Consider the following 27,713-nt stretch of genomic DNA (forward strand, 5'->3'; position numbering starts at 1 on the left):
TATGAGAGCCCAAAGAGAACCCACTAGCAGGTGCCAAAGACAGGGGAAGTCTGCTAGGGAAAGCCACTAAAGGCTCGTGCCAAAACAGACCAGCCTCTGTGTTTCCACTAATCCACATTGCATCCTTAAATGCCAACAGGGCAAGTGAGGCAGAGGCAATGGGGGCAGCATCCTGGAGCCCAAAGGAGATGACAGCCAGAGGATCCTGGTGCCCACTGACCTAAATCACATCCTTCATGATATAATGGAAGCCACACTCTCACTCCACGCACAGAAGCTGTCTTTACCTGTATTCTGGGCACTGTTTAAATTATTGCTTCAAAAATAAACTCTCTATGTCTGTTATATTTAACAGACACACACACACACACATATACTTATTTATATTTATATGATAAATATAACAGACATAGAGAATAGACTTACGGACATGGGGAGAGGGGAGGAGAGGGTGAGATGTATGGAAAAAGTAAATGGAAACATATTACCATATGTAAAATAGATAGCCAACGGGAATTTGCTGTATGGCTCAGGAAACTCAAACAGGGGCTCTGTATCAACCTAGAGGGGTGGGATGGGGAGGCAGATGGGAGGGAGGTTCAAGAGGGAAGGGATATATGCATACCTATGGCTGATTCATGTTGAGGTTTGACAGAAAACAACAAAATTCTGTAAAGCAATTATCCTTTAAAAAATAAATTAAAATAAATTCTGAAAGTATTTAAACCAGCAGCATAGAGTTAACATAAAGGAATTGAATTTTATCCACATATCTGTGTTGCAGAGAGAATGAAAATCTTGACCGCATCACAAAGAACTCTTCTTTTAAAATTAGCATGTATATAAACAGCTCTTATCAGTTTTAATAAGGTCATAGATAATTTGTGTTGTGCGGCACTGTCACTTCAGTTGTGTCCAACTCTTCCCAACCCCATGGACCCACCAGGCTCCTCTGTCCATGGGATTCTCCAGGCAAGAATGATGGAGTGGTTTGCCATGCTCTCCTCTAGGGGATCTTCCCGACCCAAGGACTGAACCCACATCTCCTGTCTCTCCTGCATTGGCAGGCAGGTTCTTTACCACTAGTGCCATCTGAGAAGCCTGTAGATAACTTAAGTAGCCCCTGACAGTAATTCATGAATAATCCATGGACATGAGTTTGAGTGAACTCAAGGAGATAGTGATGGACAGAGAAGCCTGGTGTGCTGCAGTTCGCAGGGTTGTAAAGAGTTGGACATGACTTAGCGACTGAACAACAATTAACTCTTAAATGTTTCTTTGATAGGATAATTACAACTATGTTTACTGTTGAGAAAGGCCAATTATAAAATTTTAGCAAATAAGTGTCTGAGATAATTATGAAATAAATGACTAGTCCATTCAATCATTCTAACACAATGATGCTTTTCTTAGAATAACATTTTTTAGTCATTCTGGAACAAAGATCTTGAGCTAGTTAATTTAACTCTATACAAATATGGTACCTCTTTGCCAGGAATTTTTAATCTATCATTAAGAATACGCTTGCACCCAGACACATTATATGTATTTGTGATCAATGAAAGTGTTAAGTCACTCAGTCGTGTTGAACTCTGAGACCCCATAGACTGTGCTGTGCCAGGCTCCTCTGTCCATGGAATTTCCCAGGCAAGAATACCAGAGTGGGTCACCATTTTCTTCTCCAGGGGTTCTTTCTGACCCAGGGATCCAACCCGGGACTCCCACGCTGCAGGTAGATTCTTTCCTGTCTGAGCCACCAGGAATCATTTTTATTTACCTGGAGAAAGCTGTACTTTGTTGATAACCCTTCATCTTGGAGTTGCTGCTCTGTCACTGGAACTACTGTTTCACAAGGCTAGGAGCCTGGCAGTGCTGACGAGCTTAAAATTCAATACTGGACTGCCCTAAAGGAGAGCAGGGAAACTTCCTCCAAGTTCTCTTCCAATTTATATTCCTAGGAAAAATCTTCATGCTCCAAGGGGAATTTATGTCCCATCCTACTTGACAGTGGGGCTTCCCAGATGGCTTAGTAGGTAAAGAACCTGCCTACAATGCAGGAGGCGCAAGTTCGATCTCTGGGTTGGGAAGATCCCCTGGAGGAGGTCATGGCAACCCACTCCAGTATTCTTGCCTGGAGAATCCCATGCACAGAGGGACCAGGAGGGCTACAATCCATGGGGTGGCAAAGAGTTGGACACGACTGAAGTGACTGAGCACGCACGCATGCCTATATGACAGCAATTTAGGGTGAAAAGTAAATGATTACCTGGATCCAAAGAATTCCTCAAAGGTAGTAAACATAAACAGAAGAACATGAATCAAAGGGAACTGAAATGAGGCATCTAAGTAAAGATGAACAACTCTGATACAAAAGACATAATGTGTTCTAACAACTACAGCCTCCCTTTCCATTAGCAGGTACAATTGCTGCCACTCACGGAACTAATGTCTTCCCTACCTCTTATTACTATGACAAATTGCTAGTGGAATGCCTTGCAAAGTGAGTAATGTCTTGCTGGACATCTGTAATTCACTTAAACTGATTAACATAATAACAGACACGATGACATAATCTCCGGATTCACATTAATAACGATAGCTTGGCATGCTCTTGAGGATGTGCAGCTGAATCAAAATGAAAGATGCTTGAAATGAAAATAGTGTTTTGTCCATGTGGTGCTTTAACATACATCATTTTCTTATTTGGACATGCTATAAAACAAAGCCAAATCAGAGCCTGCCATCTTCTTAATTTCTTTAATCATAATAACAAATTGCCTGAATGTGAGGAAAGTTATCACCAGAGAACAAGAGTGTTATTTACCCAATTGTAGAAATCTTTGTCGTTGTGTGTGTGCACTCAGTCGTGTCTGACTCTCTGCAACACCATGGACTGTAGCCCACCAGGCTCTGCTGACCATGAGATTTCCCAGGCAAGAATACTGGAGTGGGTTGCTATTTCCTTCTCTAGGGGATCGTCCCAACCCAGGGATCAAACTCACATATCGTGCATCTCCTGCATTGCAGACAGATTGTTTACCACTGAGCCACCAGGTAAATCCATGGAAATGAAAGAATGCCTAATAGCAAGTATTCCAATCTACTTTCAGTAAACATCATGAGGGATATTTAAGCAAGAAATTCTTTTTAGGAATTTAGACATTTAAGCAAACCATTAGGCAATGTTTCCTTACAAGAAACCTTGTAAAAAAATTTTTATAGTAAATTAAATCACTTTTTACTGAACATTAAAACTTGATTTCTACAGCATTTAGTTGGCACAGAACAACAGACAGCTTTGTATTATGCTCCAAGTAATTGAGAATACAGTAAAAATTTGAGGTAAAAAGTAATTTGGGTAAAAATATATTTTATTTTCACCCAAAACACTTCCCATTTTACACTATTACAGTTATGTCGCTTTGACTAGCTTTAGTTAACTAAAAACTCTGGTTAACACCTACATTCCAATATATTTCTAAACTGCATCAGATGTTAAGCTACTAGAGAAAAGAAATCTACATACTGCAGCATTCAGTAGGAGGAATTATGCCCCCCAGAGATATCTTAATCCCTGGATGAGGATGAAATCCCTAATCTCTGGAATCTGTAACTGTTACCTTAACTGGAATAAAGGGTCTTTGCCAGTGTGATTACATTAAGGATCTTGAGATGGGGAGATTGGATTGTCTAGGTGGACCCTAAATGTATTACTTGTCTAGAAGACAGAGATTTGACTCTCGGAGGAGGAGGTGATGCGAAGATGGAGACAGACAGTAGTGCTGTGGCCACAAAGCAAGGGAGAAAGGCAGCTACCAGACGCTGGCAAAGCTGGGAACAGATCCTCTCTTCTAATTTTCAGGGCAGTAAGACCCTGTCAGCACCCTGATTTTGGACTTCTGTCCTCCACAACTGTGAAATAATACATTTCTATTGTGTAAGTCACAAAGATATTTGGTTTTGTTGTTTTAATAGTGGTAAGAGAAAATGAAAACACATTTGATTTTTGTTCCTCTCGACTCCAATAAAGTTTAGAATCAAGGAGACCCTTATACCAAGAGACTTATACCATTTTAAAAGTCTCTCTCTCTCTCTCTCTCTATATATATATATATATATATACATACACACATATATAAAAGTCTCTCTCTCTATAATATATATATATACACTTATATATAAAAGTCTCTTTCTCTGTCTCTCTCTCTATATATACTTATATATAAAAGTCTCTCTCTCTCTCTCTCTCTCTCTCTCTATATATATATATATATATATATATATGTAATATATTGTCTGTGTGTGCATCTTCTTAATGATCCTGGAACAAGAAAAAGGCAAAAGTCCCAATGAAAATATATTTCTGCTAAAAATATAGTTACTTTCATTGGTTAATAACTGCAATAGATATTTTAGGAAATATGATTCTGTGAACTATGAGAATAGAAGATGGTTTTAAGTGTTTAGATACTATTTTTAATGGAATAAAAAATTGAATTTTCTGTTTCAGTATGGACAGTGGAAAGAGAAGAAAATGTTTTTTGCTTGTGTGTGTGTGTGTGTGATGAAAACACTTGAGATCTACTCTCTTAGCATATTTTAAGTATGCAATACAATATTATCTAATGCTGTATATTAGACCCTTAAAACACATTCAGTCTTATAACTGAATATTTGTACCCTTTTCCAAACATCTCTGCATTTTCCCTATCTTCTAGCCTCTGGAAGGGAAATCTCCTTCTTTACAGGGACTTTATAAAGAGACATTTAAATCTCTTGGGATGATTTTTTTAAGTACAAAACCTAGTTACAGGTAATTAGTTCCATTAAAATATTTTTCCAGGTTTCCTCTAGATATGTTTTTATATCATGTGATCTATAATGTTTTCTTTGTCTATTCTTACTCTTGAATCTTTTGGGATTTTAACTAATTTTACACCGGTCCTTCTATCTCCTTATCTGGAACAATTAAGCGTAGTTTTTAAAAATGTTATACATATTTTACTTGTACTAGGTCACTGGATTACTTTTTCAAAGTTTAGTTACAATCTTCATTATTCTATAAAACTAATTCTAAGTGTTGAGTTCAACACAGTGTACTTCTTACAAGTGACATAAGCAGAAATTTACCTCTTCTTCATTCCACTTGAAGTTCTTCATTCTAGAGCCATTTCTAAGTAACCAAAGCTAGAAATATAGACATTATCTCATTAAAGAGTCCCTGACATGGCTAAGCATTGAGTTTCTAAAAATCGTTTTCTGTTATTAAATGTTTACAAAATCTGTGACAGGAATGTCAGCATGCTTTTTGAACCATTTCCTGCCCTTGTTCCAGTGCTTATGAAAAAGAGGAATGCTTTAGATAAACCAGCTGCTAGATTTCCTAGAACAGTAAATTACTCTAACACTCCTATTTGATGTGATCCTGCCACATTTTTTTTCCAGCAGGATTTCCTCATGTTTCACAACTATTTGTTTCCACTTTAAATTAGCTCCCTACAAACAGTCTCTTGTCAAATGCATGCCTAGCTATCCACACTGAGTATCCATGATTAAAGAGACCCTCCAATTCATTACAACCATCTCCCTTTAATTAAAAAATCACAAAACACAACTTTTTCACTAACATTTTGACTCCCTGCCTTAAAACAAGTCATTGTTATAGTTAATATAAAACTTCAATGGACTCATTTGGAATCCTTCATGATTATTGAGGTACTACATGGTAACATGTTTTGGATTAAATAATGGCAATAATGAAAAGTCATTCAAATATCTGAGGAACTAGCATAAAAGTAATTCAAATTTATTTCTAATTTCTTAGCTTAAGCCATTCTGATCTCTTCTACTTTACTTATTTTCTCCAATATTAGTTATTTTGTTTTTTTTTTTTTTTTTACTGGAAAAACACATGTTGCTTTATTTGTCAGGTACCTATCTTTTACTTTTTATTGGAGTATAATTACTATGCAATGTCGTGCCTAGAATCTCCCTCTCATTCCACACTCCATCCCTCCCACTGAGGTCATCACAGAACACCGAGCTAAGCTCCCTGTGCTATCCGGCTATTCTAATGACATCCTGATGATTCTTTGTTAAGGCAGCTATCTGAGAATCTAACAATTTGATGCATGCTCATCTTCCTGAGCTAAGCCATGTTTGTGATGATCAACTTATTTTTAGAAACAAATAAATATTCATAATTTTGATTCTACAAACTGAGAGAGATAATGTGCATCTGGATAGATCTTTTCCGGGTCTCTTGTCTTATTGCTCCACATCCAACTTGGAATAAAACAAAGAAACAAACAAACGAAAAAAAAACACCCGTCTTGAGAAGATAGGTAAGTCTCTGAGGTGGTAAGCATTTTTAGAAAATAGTATAAATTCTACCAGTGCAAATTACAATGATGTGATTAAGTTAATGCTATAAATAAAAGGTCCATTGAGCAGTTTACTGTTTCTTTGCCTTAAATAATGAGTTCCAGTCTCTTCCATTTCACTACCTGTTAAAATTTCCTTTACATAGTTAAATAAATATTTGTCTGTGGAAATCTTCTAAAGGAATGATTCTTGTTCCTTTTTAAAATGCTCTGAACAGAACGCTAATATCCAACATCTACACTAAATTTAATCATTAAGTCCCAGGAAGTTTGAATGACAGACACAAACCTTTTCTTTTGATGATGTTGTACTAACAGTTTTTGGGTTTGGGCATCAGCCAGTCTTGGGTATAGACATCAGTTCTATAACTTATCAACTTCACAAACCATAAACTCAGAGGCTGTCTCTGCATCTGACAGAAGGGAATAATATCTATTCTATAGAGTTGTTATGAGGATCAAATGACTAAAATGTAAATATATAAATGAAAAACTCCTGGGCACATATCCTGAAATGATGAAAACTACAATTCAAAAAAATACATGGACCTCAATGTTCATAGCAGAACTCTTCACAATAGACAAGACTTGGAAACAACCTAAATGTATATAAACAAATGAACAGGTAAATATGCGGTACACATATAGCATGGAATACTACTCAGCACGAAAGAAGAATGGAGTAATGTCATTTGTAGCAATATGATGGACCTAGAGATTATCATACTAAGTAGCTCAGAAAGAGAAAGAATAACACCATACGCTATAAATTTTGTGTGGAACCTCAAAATTGACACAAATGAACTTATTTATGAAATAGAAACAGACAGACAAACAAAATAAATTTATGGATACCAAAAGATATATACAGGGTGAGGATAAATTGAGAGTTTTGGATTAGCAAATAAAACCTACTATATGTAAAACAGATAAACAAGTTTCCACTGTACAGCATAGGGAACTATATTCAATATCCCGTAATAAGCTATAATGGAAAAGAATCTGAAAAATAATACATATATGAATCACTTAAGCCTTTTGCTCTATACCAGAAAATAACACAAAACTGTTAATCAACTATACTTCAAATTTTTTGACTGAGAAATTGTATTTACACAATTTGTAGTAGTAGTAAATCTTCATCAATTGTTTCATTCATTTAGTATTTAGTGTCTACCACACAGTGAGTTCTGTTCTTGGTTCCAGGGCTGGAGGTGTGTGTGAACAATACAAGGTTTTTTCTCTGCTTCCATGGAGCTTTCATTCTGATGAATAGATGGATAATAAGCAAAGCCATGAGTGTTTAAGAAATGAAACATATATGACAGAAATACAATGTAGAGGTGTGTCTTAGAGTAGCTGGAGTGCTCCTTTCGCACTCAATGGGCAGGAAGCCACTAGGACAGGTGACGTTTACAGTGAAACCTGAACAAAAGGGAAGAGGCATCTGGAGTGTGAGGGGAGAGAGTTTCAACCCACAAGAGCAGACCAGATGCAAGCTTGGCAGATAGAGCAGCATATCCTCCTCCTGGCAGAGCAGGATGGTGGGAAGAGGTGAGAAACAGGGGCAGGCCATGGCCATAGGGAACCCTGAGAGCCATAACAATATTTAGATTTTATTCAGGTATTCTGAAAAGCCCCTGCAGGATTGTGAGCAAGTGAGGGACAAGACTGACACAAGAGCGGTCAGGGAAAAGCAGGAAAGAAGGGACCACTTAGGGCACCCTGGGTAAGACTGCTGACTAGATTGGGACTGGGAAAGTTGGAAGAAAGAGGACAGAATTACAATGTGTTTTGAAGACTGAGCCAATAAAACTTATAGATGAACTGAATGTGGAAAATGAGAAAAGAAAAAAAAAAAAAGAACACCTAGCCTTTGGTTTGGATCTCCTGGAAATAGTCTGGAAAACAGAGACGAGACAGATGAGGAAGAAAGAAGTTGTGGTAGGACACAAAAAATCTCCAGTTTTATTTTGGACAAGTTTTTTAATTTTTAACTTTATATTGGAGTATAGTTGATTACCAGGCTTCCCTGGTGGCTTAGTGATAAGGAATTGACCTACCAATGCAGGAGACATGGGTTCCATCCCTGGGTTGGGAAAGTCCCCTGGAGAAGGAAATGGCAACCCACTCAGTATTCTTGCCTAGGAAATCCCATGGACACAAGAGCCTGGTGGGTTACAGTCCATGGAGTCACAAAAGAGTTGGACCTGACTTAGCGACTAAACAATAGTTGACTAACAATGTTGTGCTACTTTCAGGGGCACAGCATGGATATAAGAGTTGGACTATAAGGAAAGCTGAGCGCCGAAGAACTGATCCTTTTGAACTATGGTGTTGGAGAAGACTCTTGAGAGTCCCTTGGACTGCAAGGAGATTCAACCAGTCCATCCTAAAGGAAATAAGTCCTGAATATTCATTGGAAGGACTGATCTTAAAGCTGAAACTCCAATACTTTGGCCACCCGATTCGAAGAACCGACTAATTGGAAAAGACCCTGATTCTAGGAAAGATTGAGGGCAGGAGGAGAAGGGGACAACAGGGGATGAAATGGTTGGATGACATCACTGATGTGATAGATGTTAGCTTGAGTAGGCTCTGGGAGTTGGTCATGGACAGGGAAGCCTGGAGTGCTGCAGTCCATGGAATTGCAAAGAGTCTGGACATGACTGAGCAACTGAACTGAACTGATATATAGATACATACACATACATACACATATGTGGGCTTCCCCAGTGACTCAGTGGTAAAGAATCTGCTTGCAATGCAGGAGACACAGGAGACTTGGGTTTGATCACTGAGTCAGGAAGACCCCCTGGAGGAGGGCAAGGCAACCCACTCCAGTATTCTTGCCTGGAGAATTCTATGGATAGAGGAGCCTGGTGGGCTACAGTCCATAGGGTCGCAAAAAGTCAGATATGATTGAAGCAACTGAGCATGTATGCACACATAGGTATATGTATAGGGAAAGGAAAGTGAAAGTCACTCAGTCATGTTTGACTCTTTGTGACCCCATGGATTGTAGCCTGCCAGGCTCCTCTATCCATGAAATAGTCCAGGCAAGACTACTAGAGTGGGTAGCTATTCCCTTTCTAGGGGATCTTCCAAACCGAGGTATCAAACCCAGGTCTTACACACTGAGGCAAATTCTTTATTGTCTGAGCCAACAGGTATATGTATATATACACCCTTTTTCAGATTCTTTTCCCATATAGGTGATTATAAAGTATTGAGCAAAGTTCCCTGTGCTATATAGTAGGTCCTTATGGATTATCTATTATATATCTAGTAGCATGTATCAAGAGAGTTCCAGAAAAACATCTATCTCTGCTTTATTGACTATGCCAAAGCCTTTCCCTGTGTGGATCACAATAAATTGTGGAAAATTCTGAAAGAGATGGGAATACCAGACCATCTAACCTGCCTCTTGAGAAATCTGTATGCAGGCCAGAAAGCAACAGTTAGAACTGGACATGGAACAACAGACTGGTTCCAAATAGGAAAAGGAGTACGTCAAGGCTGTATATTGTCACCCTGCTTATTTAACTTATATGCAGACTACATCATGAGAAATGCTGGACTGGAAGAAACACAAGCTGGAATCAAGATTGCCGGGAGAAATATCAATAACCTCAGATATGCAGATGACACCACCTTATGGCAGAAAGTGAAGAAGAACTGAAGAGCCTCTTGATGAAAGTAAAAGAGGAGAGTGAAAAACTTGGCTTAAAGCTCAACATTCAGAAAATGAAGATTATGGCATCCGGTCCCATCAATCCATGGGAAATAGATGGGGAAACAGTGGAAACAGTGTCAGACTATTTTTTTGGGCTCCAAAGTCACTGCAGATGGTGACTGCACCCATGAAATTAAAAGACGCTTACTCTTTGGAAGAAAAGTTATGACCAACCTAGATAGCATATTCAAAAGTAGAGACATTACTTTGCCGACTAAGGTCCGTCTAGTCAAGGCTATGGTTTTTCCAGTAGTCATGTATGGATATGAGAGTGTGAAGAAGGCTGAGCTCTGAACAATTGATGCTTTTGAACTGTGGTGTTCGTGAAGACTCTTGAGAGTCCCTTGGACTACAAGGAGATGCAACCAGTCCATTCTGAAGGAGATCAATCCTGGGTGTTCTTTGGAGGGAATGATGCTAAAGCTGAAACTCCAGTACTGTGGCCACCTCATGCGAAGAGTTGACTCACTGGAAAAGACCCTGATGCTGGGAGGGATTGGGGGCAGGAGGAGAAGGGGACGACAGAGGATGAGATGGCTGGATGGCATCACTGACTCGATGGACGTGAGTCTGAGTGAACTCCGGGAGTTGGTGATGGACAGGGAGGCCTGGCGTGCTGCGATTCATGGGGTCGCAAAGAGTTGGACACGACTGAGTGACTGAACTGAACTGGACTGAGCATGTATCATGGAAAAAGCAAGAGCTGAATCTAGCATGTATATGTTAATCTCAGCCTCCTAATTCATCCCTCTCTTCACATTTTCCCTTTAGTAAAAGGGAATGTTTTTTCCAAACTTGTTTTTGACAAGTTAATTTAGATCTACTATGAGGCAATCAAGTAAAGCATACCATCTTAGTTGCATGTAGTCTGATTGTCAGAGAAGGGATCAGAGCTGGAATTGTTACGTGAACTGTTGAGTCCTGCCCCAAGGCCATACATGAGGAGCCCAGAACCAAGGTCACCTCCTAAGCTGACTAAGTCCTTTCGTAACTGTTGCCAAAAGTCCCCTTGATCATCACCAGCAGGCTTCCTGATTCCAAATCAGGCAAAAATGTGCATCCTGGTAGTCACTCTATAGCGTCCTAACCAACCACCTAATGTCAACCTTGCAGCAGGAATTTTCTTTGTCTTGAGGCCATAAAAATTGGCTATTAAGCCATGAATACCGTCAACTTTACCTGGCCTGTCAGGATGTCAGCCCACTGTGCTCACAGCACTATCATTACTTCTGCTCTTTGTTCTCAAAAAACTCACTTCCTTCCAAAATGCTATGTCTGGAAATCATTTTCCAACCCATGCTCAGACTGCCTCAACATGAACATATAGTCAAAGGTTTGTCTGGAAGGATGTTAAAGAAAGTTATAATACAGAATGATCACCATAATATACCATAAATTACAATAAAATGTTATGTTTCCCGTAAATTTCTTTTAAAGTAATACTTTGAGACATGGAAAATGAGAATGCATTACTATACTTTGAGAGGAAAAAGGTATGAATAAGGTGACTCTATATTTGTATAAATATATATAAATTTCAGAAGACAAGAATATAAAACTATTTGAAGAGTTACCTTGAAGTTTTACAGTGTTAAGATTAGAAGCATTTATGTTACTTTCTGTATCTTTGGTTTTGTGTTTTCAAGTTTAGAAAAAATGGAAAATTAATGGTAATAAACACAAATTACTGTAAAAATATCAATCAGTCAGTTCAGTCACTCAGTCATGTCCAACTCTTTGTGACTCTATGGACTGCAACACGTCAACTTCCCTGACCATCACCAAATCCTGGAGGTTACTGAAACTCATGTCCATCACGTCAGTGATGCCATCCAACCATTTCATCCTCTGTCATCCCCTTCTCCTGACTTCAGTCTTTCCCAATATCAGGGTCTTTTCCAATGAGTCAGTTCTTTGCATCAGGTGGAAAAAGTACTAGAGTTTCAGCTTGATCATCAGTCCTTTCAATGAGTAATCAGGACTGATGGACTGGTTGGATCTCCTTGCAGTCCAAGGGACTCTAAAGAGTCTTCTCCAACACCACAGTTCAAAAGCATCAATTCTTTGGCACTCAGCTTTCTTTATAGCACAATTCTAACATTCATACATGACTACTGGAAAAATCATAGCTTTGACTGGATGGACCTTTGTTGGCAAAGTAATATCTCTGCTTTTTAATATGCTATCTAGGTTGGTCACAGCTTTTCTTCCAAGGAGCGAGCATCTTTTAATTTCATGGCTGCAGTCACCATCTGCAGTGATTTTGGAGTCCAAGAAAATAAAAGTCTCTCACTGTTTTCATTGATTCCCCATTTATTTGCTTTGAAGTAGATGGGACAGGATGCCATGGTCTTAGTTTTCTGAATGTTGAGCTTTAAGCCAACTTTTTCACTCTCCTCTTTCACTTTCATCAAGAGACTCTTTAGTTCTTTACTTTCCACCGTAATGGTGGTGTCATCTGCATATCGGAGGTTATTGATATTTCTTCTGGCAATATGGATTCTAGCTTGTGCTTCATCCAGCCCAGCATTTCACATGACGTACTCTGCATATAAGTTAAATAAACAGGGTGACAATATACAGTCTTGACATATTCCTTTTCCAATTTGGAACCAGTCTGTTGTTCCATGTCTAGTTCTAACTGTTGATTCTTGACCTGCATACAGATTTCTCAGGAGGCATGTCAGGTGGTCTGGTATTCCCAGCTCTTAAAGAATTTTCCACAGTTGTGATCCACACAGTGAAAGGCTTTGGCATAGTCAATAAAACAGAAATAGAAGTCTTTCTGGAACTCTCTTGCTTTTTCAATGATCCAGTGGATGTTGGCAATTTGATCATGGTTCCTCTGCCTTTTCTAAGTCCAGCTTGAACATCTGGAAGTTCTCAGTTCACATACTGTTTAAGCCTGGCTTGGAGAATTTTGAGCATTACTTTGCTAGTATGTGAGATGAGTTCAAGTGTGAGGTAGTTTGAACATTCTTTGAACAATCCCTTTCCTTGGGATTGGAATGAAAACTGACCTTTTCCAGCCCTGTGGCCACTGCTGAGTTTTCCAGATTTGCTGGCATAGTGAGTGCAGAACTTTCACAGCAGCATCTTTTAGGATTTGAAATAGCTCAACTGGAATTCCATCACCTCCACTACCTTTGTTCACAGTGATGCTTCCTAAGGCCCACTTGACTTCTCATTCCAGGATGTCTGGCTCTAAGTGAGTGATCACACCATCTTGATTATCTGGGTCGTGAAGATCTTTTTTGTACAGTTCTGTGTATTCTTGCCACCTCTTCATAATATCTTCTGTTTCTGTTAGGTCCATACCATTTCTGTCCTTTATTGAGCTCATCATCTTTGCATGAAATTTTCCTTTGCTATCTCTAGTTTTCTTAAAGAGATCTCTAATCTTTCCCATTCTATTGTTTTCCTCTATTTCTTTGCACTGATCAGTTATAACAAAACCAATAAATGCACTAAGAAAGATTTAGCAAAAACAGTTTTAGCAACACTTCATTCTGTAACATTACAGTAAATTTATTAGCTAATATTGATATATTCTAATTAATTTGCTCATAAAAATATGACTTCATAATTTTTACAGAGTAAAAATTGTCTCAGTATTTCTTCCTGTTCTTTTCATATATACATTTTTGGTTCCAGAGAACTTTGCATACAATGTGTCATACTTCACCATTTTTACCTTTTACTATGAATAAGTGGCATGTGGTTAGTTCATCCATCAGTCTTAAATTTACTTGGGAAAATGCAATGTGATAACCACTCCTATTAATTCCAAAACAGACAGACTAGGGCCAAGAAATGTTTTGTTTTCCCTTAATGGCTGATGTAGATACCACCCTGGGAATGATCAGTTGTGTGTGAACTGGGTTGCACAAGGACAAAAGGGGGAAAGGATAGACAGGGTATATCATAGACATTGGATATTATTATACAGATCTGCAACTGAGGGGTTAATGCAACATCTTCCTTTATCAAATATACATCCCATGATCATCTACTGAGATGCAACAATGTAATTAACTCAGGTGTGATAAATATTATCTTTCTGTACTAGACAGGAACATCTTATTTACCAAATTAAATCAATCACTGTGCTGTGCCCTGAAATTCTACTTAATTTTCCCTGAAATCTTATGAAGGAAATCTAATATGTGCAAAAGTCAACCCCTCAGAATTTGGTGTTAAAATTTGATGCAATAACTAATATGTCGGCAACTTGCGTTTAACTAAAAATGTTTGCCTGTAACAAAGAAATTAGGGAAATATGTTTATTCAAGGTCAAGATTAAGACCAAAGCTAAGCTGAAACCCAAGATTTTATTTTAAATATGTCTTTAAATAAGTATTCAAGTTCATCATAGAACATTCCTTTAGGAGATATACTGCAAGGATACTCTTCTCAGCCCAATGAACTGGTGAATCCATGTAAAAAGACCGTAATCCAAGTTCAGAGAAATAAGTGGTTATCAATGACTTTCTACAGACAATAATGAAGACAAATTGCTACATTTACAAATTAATAAGCAGAAGCATCATTAAATTCCACTAACATTTATTTACTTCTACATGCCCTGCTTTGTGCGAATTTTGTAGGAAAAACTGTAACGAAACTGAAATAAGCAAACAACCTACTACTCTTTACATAGAATGGTTTTTCTTTGTCTTAAACTTACCACCTCTACCTTGCAATTTATGCGCCTCTTCCTTGAGAAAGGTGTAGATATATCCAGCTTAGTAAGGAAGCCTGAGACATTACCATAATCTGTTTAACATATTTTTAATGGGTTTAATATTCAGAGCATTTCAGTTGATTTATTTTTCTGCATTATTTGGTATGATTATACAGTTTTGACATTTTAATTACTCTATCATTCAAATGCCACATTTTTCAGGTAGTTAGTACCTAGGGTTGGGACCCAATGGTAATTACTTTGTCAATAATTTTTCTTTGGCAGATTTATTTTTGCTCCCTACAATGAGCAATGGAAAAAGGCAAAATCAGCACTGAGGCATTACCAGTTTTGCTCCCACCTCAACACTCTTTCAACTCACTGTCAAAAGTTGTTAGAGAAACTTCTCTGGTGGTCCAGGAGCTAAGACAACATGCTCTCAATGCAGGAGGCCTGGGTTTGATCCCTGATCAGGAAACTAGATGTCACATGTCAGAATTAAGAGTCCACATCCCACACACTGCAGCTAAAAGGTCCCGCATTCTGCAACAAAGATCAAAGATACCTCATGCTGCAACTAAGACCCCATACAGCCAAATAAATTAAAAAAAAAATAGCTGTTAGATATGATCATTTGACTATATTATTAACTATATTTTTTCATAAAAGCTAAATTCAAAAATGAATTAAGAACAATTGCAAAATCTTCTGTGGCGTATCTGTGTGTCAAGCACTGATTTTTACATCATTTGGGAAAAATCATGAAAACCATATATTCAGAGCTAAAAAGAAGGTAAGTTTTCAAACATGAACCTGTGCTTCATGGGAAGAAAGAAGTATTTTTTAAATGATGCTTTGTTATAATGTTTTCATCTTATCCCAGAAGAATAGCCTACTTTATCTATCATGGCAGTCAAAGCAAACAGTCTAACATCCACTTACTCACTGAGCTTAGTAAAGACGTCATTATATTATCTCCAAAAATCACTAAAAACGACTGGCTCACTGTTGAGTTGGAAAACCGGCTTATCACAGTGCATGCAAGGCTGACACTTTGTTTTTCCAGGTTTTGAATTGTTCCTTTTGTCACAAGCTCTAAGTACACATCTGATATTAAATTATACTTCTTATTAAATAAAGCATTTGAATCAATAACTGGTTCTATAACCAATTTTCACGTGATTAGGTAACAAGCCCATGCTATTTCACAGTTCAACAACACAGAGAGAACTTTAACTTGGATTTTAGAAATTGCTCCTATTCCTTCAATTTAATCTTCTCCCCACAACCCGCCCCACTTTATGTCTCACAGGGCTCAAGTTTTCCGTCCCTCATCAGCTGATTGCACTCTCAGTGCAATCTGATGGTGTGCAAAATAGTCTCGGGAGTTTCTCCTTCAGATTCTGACACATCTATAGATATTCTTAAAGGGATAAAGAAAATAAGATAGCAAACACATGAACCATTTTAAAACAATGACTGAGATAGTTTATAAAAATTTCCCATTCCAGAAAAGATTAAAATACAAACTTTTGGTGAGTAAGAATTTCAAACTCTGTAATCTAAAACTATGCCTTAGAAAAACTTTAAAGCAAGAATTCTTTTTGCTATAAAAAGGTCATTCATTTAAAATCAAATTTATTACTATTTGTGTATATATATATATATTTAATGATACATATCACCATACATTTATATGTACACACACACACATATATATGCATAAATACACACATATTCTACTTCCTTTCTTTCCACAACTCCTGCCCTTCACTTCCCAATTGCAACCTAGAAATATAAACTCCACGAATACAGGAACTTTGTTTACTGTGCATAACTCAGGGCCTACTACACTGAAACAGGTCCATTAATATTTATAGCATGAGTACATGAGACGCCTGAGTTCTTCAATTTCAAGTATTTAACTAACATAATTTAAAACATGATGTTCTTTCCAGGTAATTTAATCTCCTTAAATTTCAAATGACTTCAAAATACTGTAATTATCTTCTTTATTAAACCACAGGTATAAAAAAACATGGCTTCTTCAAAACTATCTCTGCTTCCTAGGCTTATTTGTTTTTAGACTTTTTTTTTCCTTCAGATCAGTTGAGTGGCACATATAAGAGACAGTAAAACACTGGTGATCTCTGTCCACCATATAGATAAGCCAAATGTAAGAGAAATCAGAACAATTTTTTGCAGATAACTGAGCTAAAAAGAGAAAGAATTTGATGGGATGCCTGGTGGACATACGGCTTCCCTGATGGCTCAGCAGTAAAGAATCCACCTGCCAAACAGAAGACACAAGATAAATGGGTTCCATCCCTGGGTCAGGAAGATCCCCTGGAGAAGGAAATGCAGCCTACTTCGGTATTCTTGCCTGAAAAAGCCTGTGGACAGAGGGGCCTGGTGCGCTACAGTCCAAAGGTTTGCAGAGTCGGACATGATTGAGCACACACGCTAGTGGATATAATATACTTATTAAGGCCAAGAATGTTAGTTTTCACCTTGTGGAATCAATTAATTATGCTACCACACACACTCACATTAATGTGAAAAAAATAAGATGTAATAAAACATGTTAAAGATATATGACTTTAATGGTAAACCATTCAATCTTAAAAACGGTCAGTGCATTCTCCTGAAAGACACCTTCCCTTATCTGCTTGAGGACATGTCTCTAATAGATCCAGATTCTCATTTTTATCCATATCAATTGCTGGAGAAGGATAGAAGGGGAAATCTTTAATTATGTTACAATTACTTTTCAGGATATAAAAAAAGGCATGGTTTAAAATGTGAAGCATATTTTTAATATATAATTAATACATAATTTACTTTTTGAAATCAAAATTAGTTTTCTAATTCCACATATAAAATATAATGTGCCTCCATATTTACATGCCATTCTACAGTGGTAGGCTGTCACAAATTTAGGTTAATAAATACGCATATAAATTGGTAGTGTATCCTGCTCCTTATGCATTTCCTCCTTTGTAAAAAGAAGACAAAGCCATGCTTGCAGAGATATTGTGAATATTAAAGGATGTTGTACAGTGAAACCCCACTGCACAGTTACTACTTTAGTATATGGTAGCCATTATCAGCATTATCATTAAATTTCAACATGCAACTCTAAGTCCTTCAGCTAAAAAGAATGTCAGAAAATGGTCACCAAGTTGCTACAGTTTGAAGACACTAACAAAGCTATCAGGGAACAACCTGGAATTCACTCAAGTGTTACCTTTCGACATTAAAAACAACAACAACAAAACCTGAGTCTTTCAAATATATTATTCTTGCTGCATTACTCTACTTACTTGAGTGTATCCAAGCTTTAGTTCAGGGATAATGCCTACATGACTCCATTATATTTCTGCTGACACAACTGGATGAATATTCTTAATATAGGATTCATTCAAACAGTATCCCTTTTTGCTTAAAGCATGTCAATCTAAAATAGCTCACATATTGAGAACTGGAGTACCCTGTCAACCCATTTTCCTCTCCTAAAGATGTCTTTATTAGCCTAATGCTTCCCACTTATCTCTCTATAGCCATCTGTGGAAGCTGAATAGCTTGAGATAGCCTGTGCTACTTATAAGTCTTAGCCTGTATCGACTCCTGTGTCTATGACTGAAGTACAGTAAGTAACAAAGATGAAAGTTGAGTGTTTCCATAATGATTTAGTGGACTTAACAGTCTTTCCTGTTAAAATGGTACTATTTGAAAATAAATAGTTAACCTAAATAATTTTAAGTCCTCTTCCAGGTGATATACAGTTACTGAAATAAATTTCAGATAAAATTTCAGTTGGCTATGTTACAAAGCCTTTTGCTGATTGACAGAGAGGGGTTTTGGGGATTTGGTTATTTTTCCCTCTATTTTTTTAAAAACAGTTTGAACCTATAGGAACCTACTATTTCTGCTTTCTTGACTATGCCAAAGCCTTTGACTGTGGATCACAAGAAACTGGAAAATTCTGAGAGAGATGGGAATACCAGACCACCTGACCTGCCTCTTGAGAAATCTATATGCAGGTCAGGAAGCAACAGTTAGAACTGGACATGGAACAACAGACTGGTTCCAAATAGGAAAAGGAGTACGTCAAGGCTGTATATTGTCACCCTGCTTATTTAACTTGTATGCAGAGTACATCATGAGAAATGCTGGACTGGAAGAAACACAGCTGGAATCAAGATTGCCAGAAGAAATATCAATAACCTCAGATATGCAGATGACACCACCCTTATAGCAGAAAGTAAAGATGAACTAAAAAGCCTCTTGATGAAGTGAATGAGGGGAGTGAAAAAGTTGGCTTAAGGCTCAACATTCAGAAAATGAGGATCATGACATCCGGTCCCATCACTTCATGGGAAATAGATGGGGTTATTAGGTTATGAGTGTGGAGCTCTCATTAATGGGATTAATACATTTAGGATACAAATAAGAGGCTCAAGAAATTGCTTTTGACACTTTCACCATGTGAGGACACAGCAAAAAGATGGCTTTCTAGGAAACAAGCCTGTACCATACGTGAAATCTGCCAGTGTAGAGATTGGATTCTAGACTCCAGAACTGTGAGGAATAAACTTCCATTGTTTATATGAGCTACCTAGTCAATGGTGTTGTTTTAGCAGCTTGCATGGACTGAGATAGAAATATCAACCAATAATTGGAAAAAAAGTGAGTGTAGTCTACCAAAGAGGCGTGTGCATAATACAGGGGTGAAAGAAAAGAGAGTAGTTAATTTTAAAAGGAGGATTAAGGAAGTTTTCATAGAAGGGAGAGCATGTCAAATGAGATTGGAAGGACAAATTGGAGTTTGATAGGCGGTATCCACAAATAGGAGGAGGCTTGTGGTGTCACATACGTTAAGGCTGGGGTGCTTCTAGGTTGGGCTTGGCCAGCAAAAAGGTGGAGGAGATCACAGTAGACAAATGAAAGGGGGCCACGCAAAGCTCCTTGAGGCATTCACAACTCATCTTATTCCACTTCTGGTTACTCTGCAGTAGTTATTCAACTTTAATCAACTCTTCTTCTTGTCCCTGAATACCTTCTGCTCATTCACAACTGTGAATCAGAGGTTTACACTATTCCCCTTATCACAATGATGTTATGCTTAGAATTATTACCTGACTGAGTAGACCTATTCTTAAAGATCCACTGATAACCACTTCAATCTCCTGTCTCCAATTTAGAGGAGACTTCAGTTCTGAATGGACTTCCTTGGTGGCTCAGATGGTAAAATGACTGCCTAAAGTGTGGGAGACCTGGGTTTGATCCCTGGGTCAAAGGGGAAGATCCTCTGGAGAAGGAAATGGCAATCCACTCCAGTACTTCTGTCTTCTGAATACCCCATGTCTCCTCAAAATTCTGGCACTTCTGTCTAGTTTTTAGAGATACCTTTTTATCAAATAATAGGCTGACATCATGGCATCTGGTCCCCATCACTTCATGGGAAATAGATGGGGAAACAGTGTCAGACTTTACTTTTGAGGGCTCCAAAATCACTGCAGATGGTGACTGCAGCCATGAAATTAAAAGACGCTTACTCCTTGGAAGAAAAGTTATGACCAACCTAGACAGCATGTTGAAAAGCAGGGACATTACTTCGCCAACAAAGGTCCATCTAGTCAAGGCTATAGTTTTTCCTGTGGTCATGTATGGATGTGAGAGTTGGACTGTGAAGAAAGCTGAGCACCAAAGAACTGATGCTTTTGAACTGTGGTGTTGGAGAAGACTCTTGAGAGTCCCTTGGACTGCAAGGAGATCCAAATAGTCCATTCTGAAGGAGATCAGCCCTGGGTGTTCTTTGGAAGGAATGATGCTAAAGCTGAAACTCCAGTACTTTCACCACCTCATGCGAAGAGTTGACTTATTGGAAAAGACTCTGATGCTCGGAGGGATTGGGGGCAGGAGGAAAAGGGGACGACAGAGGATGAGATGGCTGCTTGGCATCACTGACTCGAAGGACGTGAGTCTGAGTGAACTCCGGGAGTTGGTGATGGACAGGGAGGCCTGGTGTGGCAATTCATGGGGTTGCAAGGAGTTGGGCACAACTGAGCGACTGAACTGAACTGAGACTGACATCTAAGTCAGAGTCCTTCAGAAGGAGGCTTCTAAATTCATGAAAAATGTTTAATATAAACATCACAAATCTATAAAGATTATGAAAATAAGTAAGGACACATGAGCATCTGTCTGTCCAGTAGGGCTGGTATTCCAACACCATGATGCTGCTTTTTTTTTTGTTACATGCGAAATCCTAATATGAGAGTTCAAAATATGAATGGTGGCTGCACTCAAGGACTGAAAGCATGAGATAAGGCAGAGCCCAGGAGAAGCAGGACAGAAAAGCACCAGAGACGTCAGTGTATCAGGTCATCTAGGGTCCCATGCAGAAACAGCAAAGCAACAGCCAAGCCTAATCCCACATCCATGGTTGTGAGCTTTGACCTAGGAATCTACCTCCAAAACCTTTACCCTCAAAAGCTTTCGCCACAAACATGAGTTTCCTAGTCAGGTGCAAACTTGATAAAAGCTAAAGTTATTGAAAAAATAAACAAGAATAAAGGAGACTGTGTACAGAAGCATTCAATAATGTTATAATCCACGTTATAGACAAGTCGGGTTCCATTTACTTTGAAATACTCTCCGGAGGCTGATATGGATGGATACAGAGATGGACCGAGCAAACATTACCATTGTTTCAGATGGTTTATAACTAACACGTGAGGGAAAGAGACTCGGCTTTCTGTTCTGAGTGATACAAAGCAGCCAGCCACAATCCACTCCTGGATTACAGCCCCAATTTATCAGTAATTCCCACCTTGGAAACAAATCATGACTCATTTAAAAATCGTCACCCATTTCAACCACTGAATTTTGTCCAACACAAGTGCAAAAGAAAATATTATAAATTTCTTCATAATAAGTATACAATCTGTTCTAGAGCATAGGATTATGAAAATGAAAGTTCAAACTCTCCTTCTCCACCACTTTGTGACACGTATTTTATTTTTCCATCTCCTTTCTTTCTTCCCTTTCTGTCTGGAAAGTCATTTTAAATGTAGGAACAGCCAAATCTGCGTAACAAATAAGGAGCTGAGGAACCAGAGATCAAATTGCCAACATCCGCTGGATCATGAAAAAAGCAAGAGAGTTCCAGAAAAACATCTATTTCTGCTTTATTGACTATGCCAAACCCTTTGACTGTGTGGATCACAATAAACCGTGGAAAATTCTGAAAGGGATGGGAATACCAGACCACCTGACCTGCCTCTTGAGAAACCTATATGCAGGTAAGGAAGTAACACTTAGAACTGGACATGGAACAACAGACTGGTTTGAAATAGGAAAAGGAGTACGTCAAGGCTATATATTGTCACCCTGCTTATTTAACTTACATGCAGACTACATCATGAGAAACGCTGGGCTGGAAGAAGCACAAGCTGGAATCAAGATTGCCGGAAGAAATATCAATAACCTCAGATATGCAGATGACACCACCCTTATGGCAGAAAGTGAAGACGAACTCAAAAGCCTCTTGATGAAAGTGAAAGAAGAGAGTGAAAAAGTTGGCTTAAAGCTCAACATTCAGAAAACGAAGATCATGGCATCTGGTCCCATCACTTTATGAGAAATAGATGGGGAAACAGTGGAAACAGTGTCAGACTTTATTTTGGGGGGCTCCAAAATCACTGCAGATAGTGACTGCAGCCATGAAATTAAAAGACATTTACTCCTTGGAAGGAAAGTTATGACCAACCTAGATAACATATTCAAAAGCAGAGACATTACTTTGCCAACAAAGGTCTGTCTAGTCAAGGCTATGGTTTTTCCAGTGGTCATGTATGGATGTGAGAGTTGGACTGTGAAGAAAGCTGAATGCCAAAGAATTGATGCTTTTGAACTGTGGTGTTGGAGAAGACTCCTCAGAGTCCCTTGGATTGCAAGGAGATCCAACCAGTCCATCCTGAAGGAAATCAGTCCTGGGTGTTCTTTGGAAGGAATGATGCTAAAGCTGAAACTCCAATACTTTGGCCATCTCATGCGAAAAGTTGACTCATTGGAAAAGACTCTGATGCTGAGAGGGATTGGGGGCAGGAGGAGAAGGAGACGACAGAGGATGAGATGGCTGGATGGTATTACTGACTCGTTGGACGTGAATCTGAGTGAACTCCGGGAGTTGGTGATAGACAGGGAGGCCTGGCGTGCTACAATTCGTGGGGTTGCAAAGAGTCAGACATCACTGAGCGACTGAACTGAACTGAACTGTTTCCCTGTTAGGCCTAAAAAATAGTCAATGGATTTCTGTTACTTTTATTTTTTCTTCTTTTTTATTTTTTTAAATTACGAAAGTATGATAATTCGTTTATAGAAGACTTGGAAAATACAGAACAAAGTTATATATAGTTCTACTCTTTATTACAATTATTTTTAATTAGAAAAATTAAGATTTTTAGTTGGAATTTCAATATCAAGCTCTCAAAACTTAATAGAATGAATGGACAGAAAAATAGAAGGATACTGTAGACCTGAAAAGCACTATGAACCACTTCAACATAATTAAGATTTATACAATTTTCATACAACAGCAGGATATAAATTCTATTTAGGTTCCCAGAGTCTATAAACCAGGAGACAAGGAACCTATCCAGGGATATAAAACAAAGGGCAAAAACTTCATGGTCTAAGGATATTGAAATAATACAGTGCCTGCTCTCTCATCACAGTGGAAGTTATGTTAGAAATCAATATCAAAAGATATTTGAAAATAACCCACATATTTTCAAATGCAGTGGTTCACTTTCATTTTTTAATCATGATGTCATATTTGTTGCTTGTACTTGTAATTTGATTTAAATTATCCGTTTGTCTTTTTTGAAATTCTGGATCAGACAGAGCAAATCATGTAACTGGACACATTTCTTAAAGTCTCCTAAATATAGCATATGGCAAGATATTTCCAGAAACAGAGAATCTCTGATGCATGTTAGTTTACAATTGCATTAGATAGTAATCTGTGAATATACCTTCAAAATTCCCAACAAAGGTGCCAAGCCATCTTAACAAAAGCATTATGGAGTATATTTTAATTATTTCCATTTTATTTCTCAGAAACTAAGAATGCAAATAGTTCAGTTACTACTTTAGATTTCACCATTAATTCGTAAATGGTTTTGAATCTAGGGCTTTCTGATTCCAGAACCTATAGTTAGCACCATAATCCCATGCTTATCCAGTGAATAAAAATCACTAATGCTGACTGATAGCTAACCAGTGTCACACAGTGCTGCTGCTAAGTGCTCAACCAAATTAACTCATGTAATTCACACAACAATCCTATGAAATAAATATTCATTATTAGACCCATTTTACAGATGAGGAAACTAAGGCAAAGAGCAGTTAAATGACCTGTCCAACACTGCAGAGATGGAAAATGATGAATCTGGGTTGCAACCCCAGGCAGTCTGTCTCTAGCCTTGCCTCACCCCACCATACTTAAGCATTATGCTACAATACAAGCGACTGCATGTTATCTGTTAATTAAGATTTTTGTCTCACTTATATGTAAAAATTTTATCTGCGTAGTAAACCATTGCCTCTTCAATGGTAATCATATCCAATTTCTGGAAAAAAACTTGCAAACCACTTTTATTGTACTGGCCTGATTATATAATAATTCATTCAACTTTAGTGGAAAAGTCTTTCTCTGTATTACTAAATACATTTGTCAAAATTTTCATTTTCAGTTTTTTATTTTAAGCAGACTAGTGCTGCATTCTGTTGGCTAAATGGATGATCAGATGAGGCGTTAAAGAGATTTCAGGAAACAAAAATTTTAACATATTAAAACCGAATGAGTAATATCTGACTGCATTTCTACATTGTCCTCTTGGTATCCTGAAATGAAATTACACATGAAAAGTATCTTGTATTTTGTTTCATCTAAGTATAAAACACTTAAAAATAAACTCTAATGGAGTAAATATTCAGGAGATCAGAACTAGAAGCCTAATTATGATTGATGGGGATTTGTGTGTGCAAGTATATATGAAGAATATGTGCTCCTTAATTAATCATAATTTTCTCAAATACAAAAAAAATTGGGGTCATTAATTTAAGTATAATCTTCTCATTTATCTCTTAGGTGAATAACATATAAAATGTTTGACTCTATTAACCAATTTAAAAAGAAAATTGTGATACGTTTTTTTTCCACCTTCCTACTAGTGCTGTTAGTGAGCCACAGATATCATCTATTTTTATGGGGTTTTACTGTTGATAATTTCACATTCAGGATCTCAGTTATCCTTTAAAGCAATCTTATGAATTAGGCAAAGCAGAATGTCTGCCTCTCATTTCGTAGATGAAGAAACTGGGTCCTAAAGATTCAAGGGACTAGTTAGATGATAAATGTTGGGGCTGGAACTAAAATTAAGGGAATTGAGTAGAATTTCCTTTCAATGACACCATAGATATCCCATGTCAATTACCATATGATACCTGTGTAAGTGGAAGTATATCAGTTACCCTATTAGGAGCAACTGCAATAAAATTGACCTTTTTCAAAATATTAAGCTAAATAAGATACTTCTGTCTTACACTGCCAGATTTATATGAGATGACAGAACCAAAAGTCACTGAAACTTTCCAGTTTCATTCAGTTAAAAACTTTTCATTCAGTTAAAAAAGAGGTAAAATTCTATACTTCTGAATTCTGCCTATTTAGATATACTTAAATTACCATATATATCAAAAAGTAAAAATATATGATAGATGCATCTAAATGTACTTTTTCATTTTTCAGTTGGTTGGTACATAGACTGTCTAGCCATGCTTCATAATAGTAACACCAATGCACGTGTCTTACATATTTTTTGCAAGATAAATGCATACTGTGTTGAAAATCTCAATATATAACCATACAAATGATACTGAATAGAGAATGACTTACTAGTGAGGAGCCTTGGTGGTATACATCATGATGGGAATGGGTATAGTTCAGTCAATCCACAGTCCACTGAGAAACTCGTAACAGAAATAAGTGCCATCACTGTTCAGACCTAAGCAGACACACACAGAAAAGACAGTTAGTCAGCAGATATCATTTTGTGCCATTTGCACAAGAGCATCTTTACAACCTGCAGCATTAAAAAACAAAAAGACGCCTGACAAGCAATCCAATGAAAGGGCTTCAATTTATACAACTCTGTTAATGAGTAGTATAGCAGTGGAACCACACTATGTAAATCAGTAAAGAAGTAAAAAGTTTAGTGATTAGACATTATATAGTGATTAAGAAGTAATATTTTAGTAGTAAACTGTATCACATTACTGGAAGGTTAAAAATTTACCAATAAAAATCTAACCCAAAACATCTAACATTCTGTTGTAAATTTGAGGGGGGAGGTTATATGCTAAGCGCTTATAGCATGTCTGTGTATAAAATTTCATTTAGTCTTGACAACAGCATTGCAATGCAGGCAATCACCTCATTTAACAATATTTAAGGCTGCGAGTAGGGCCCTATTCTGTAATCTATTCTTCTTTTTCATATCACATGGAGTATGCCAGGCACACACTTCTTCCTATGCTAACTTGTACTCCCTATGACTTATGGTAAGAATAACAGATATCATCCGGTCCCATCACTTCATGGGAAATAGATGGGGAAACAGTGGAAACAGTGTCAGACTTTATCTTTTTGGGCTCCAAAATCACTGCAGATGGTGACTGCAGCCAGGAAATTAAAAGATGCTTACTCCTTGGAAGAAAAGTTATGACCAACCTAGATAGCATATTCAAAAGTAGAGACGTTACTTTGCCGACTAAGGTCCATCTAGTCAAGGCTATGGTTTTTCCAGCAGTCATGTATGGATGTGAGAGTTGGACTGTGAAGAAGGCTGAGCACCAAAGAATTGATGCTTTTGAACTGTGGCATTGGAGAAGACTCTTGAGAGTCCCTTGGACTGCAAGGAGATCCAACCAGTCCTTTCTGAAGGAGATCAGCCCTGGGTGTTCTTTGGAAGGAATGATGCTAAAGCTGAAACTCCAGTATTTTGGCCACCTCATGCAAAGAGTTGACTCATTGGAAAAGACTCTGATGCTGGGAGGGATTGGAGGCAGGAGGAGAAGGGGACGACAGAGGATGAGATGGCTGGATGGCATCACCGACTCGATGAACCTGAGTCTGAGTGAACTCCGGGAGCTGGTGATGGACAGGGAGACCTGGTGTGCTGCGATTCATGACGTCACAAAGAGCTGGACACGACTGAGAGACTGAAGTGAACTGAACTGAACAGATAACAAGAGGATTATAAAAATAGGTATTACTGTTTCACATTTAGTATCCTAGAAAACAAACATGGTATTCTACTCATCTTTGTATGTCAAAATGTAAGATCTTTTGGGTACACAGAGATATTTGTTGATTAAGTAAATGAGTGACAGCAACAACAAAAGTAGAAAAAGAGAAAGTCTCAAGTCCCACTTTTGTCAATTATTTCCTTTATTTACCAGAATTATCTTCCTCTTTGCGACATAATCTCAAGAGGAAAGATTAAGAATAATAATCTAAAAATGATGTGAATGAAGTTCAAATATATATCATTAAAAGAAATACAAACTATTTAGCAGTCAGTTTAATTTAGTTCAGTTGGAGAGGTTTCTGAAGAACAAAAAATGTAAAATAACAAAAATTTTCCAGAAAGAGAGGAAAAAAAAAAAAACCAAACCCACAATCCCGCTTTCATTTCTAGATCAGATACTAACTGCTAACAAAGTCTAAGCACCTTGCCTGTGACCAGATCGCAAGGGGGTAGGACCCACAGATAGAGGAGAAAATTGGTAGAAACTGCACGATCACAAGAAACTACGAAGTGCTGCTCTGCACTGGAGA

At 37.8% G+C, this 27,713-nt stretch overlaps 1 non-coding gene across 1 annotated transcript in view; it reads right to left on the reverse strand.

The window, feature by feature from the left end:
• Positions 1-25,874, reverse strand: part of LOC102182099 — a 142,694-nt gene extending 116,820 nt beyond the window's left edge. Inside the window, exon 1 of the transcript XR_001917438.1 lies at positions 25,770-25,874. This is a non-coding gene — a transcript (uncharacterized LOC102182099). The remainder of the gene's footprint in view (positions 1-25,769) is intronic.

The sequence above is a fragment of the Capra hircus genome, chromosome 28 (genome assembly GCF_001704415.2).
Source record: "Capra hircus breed San Clemente chromosome 28, ASM170441v1, whole genome shotgun sequence".
NCBI classification, from domain to species: Eukaryota; Metazoa; Chordata; class Mammalia; order Artiodactyla; family Bovidae; genus Capra; species Capra hircus.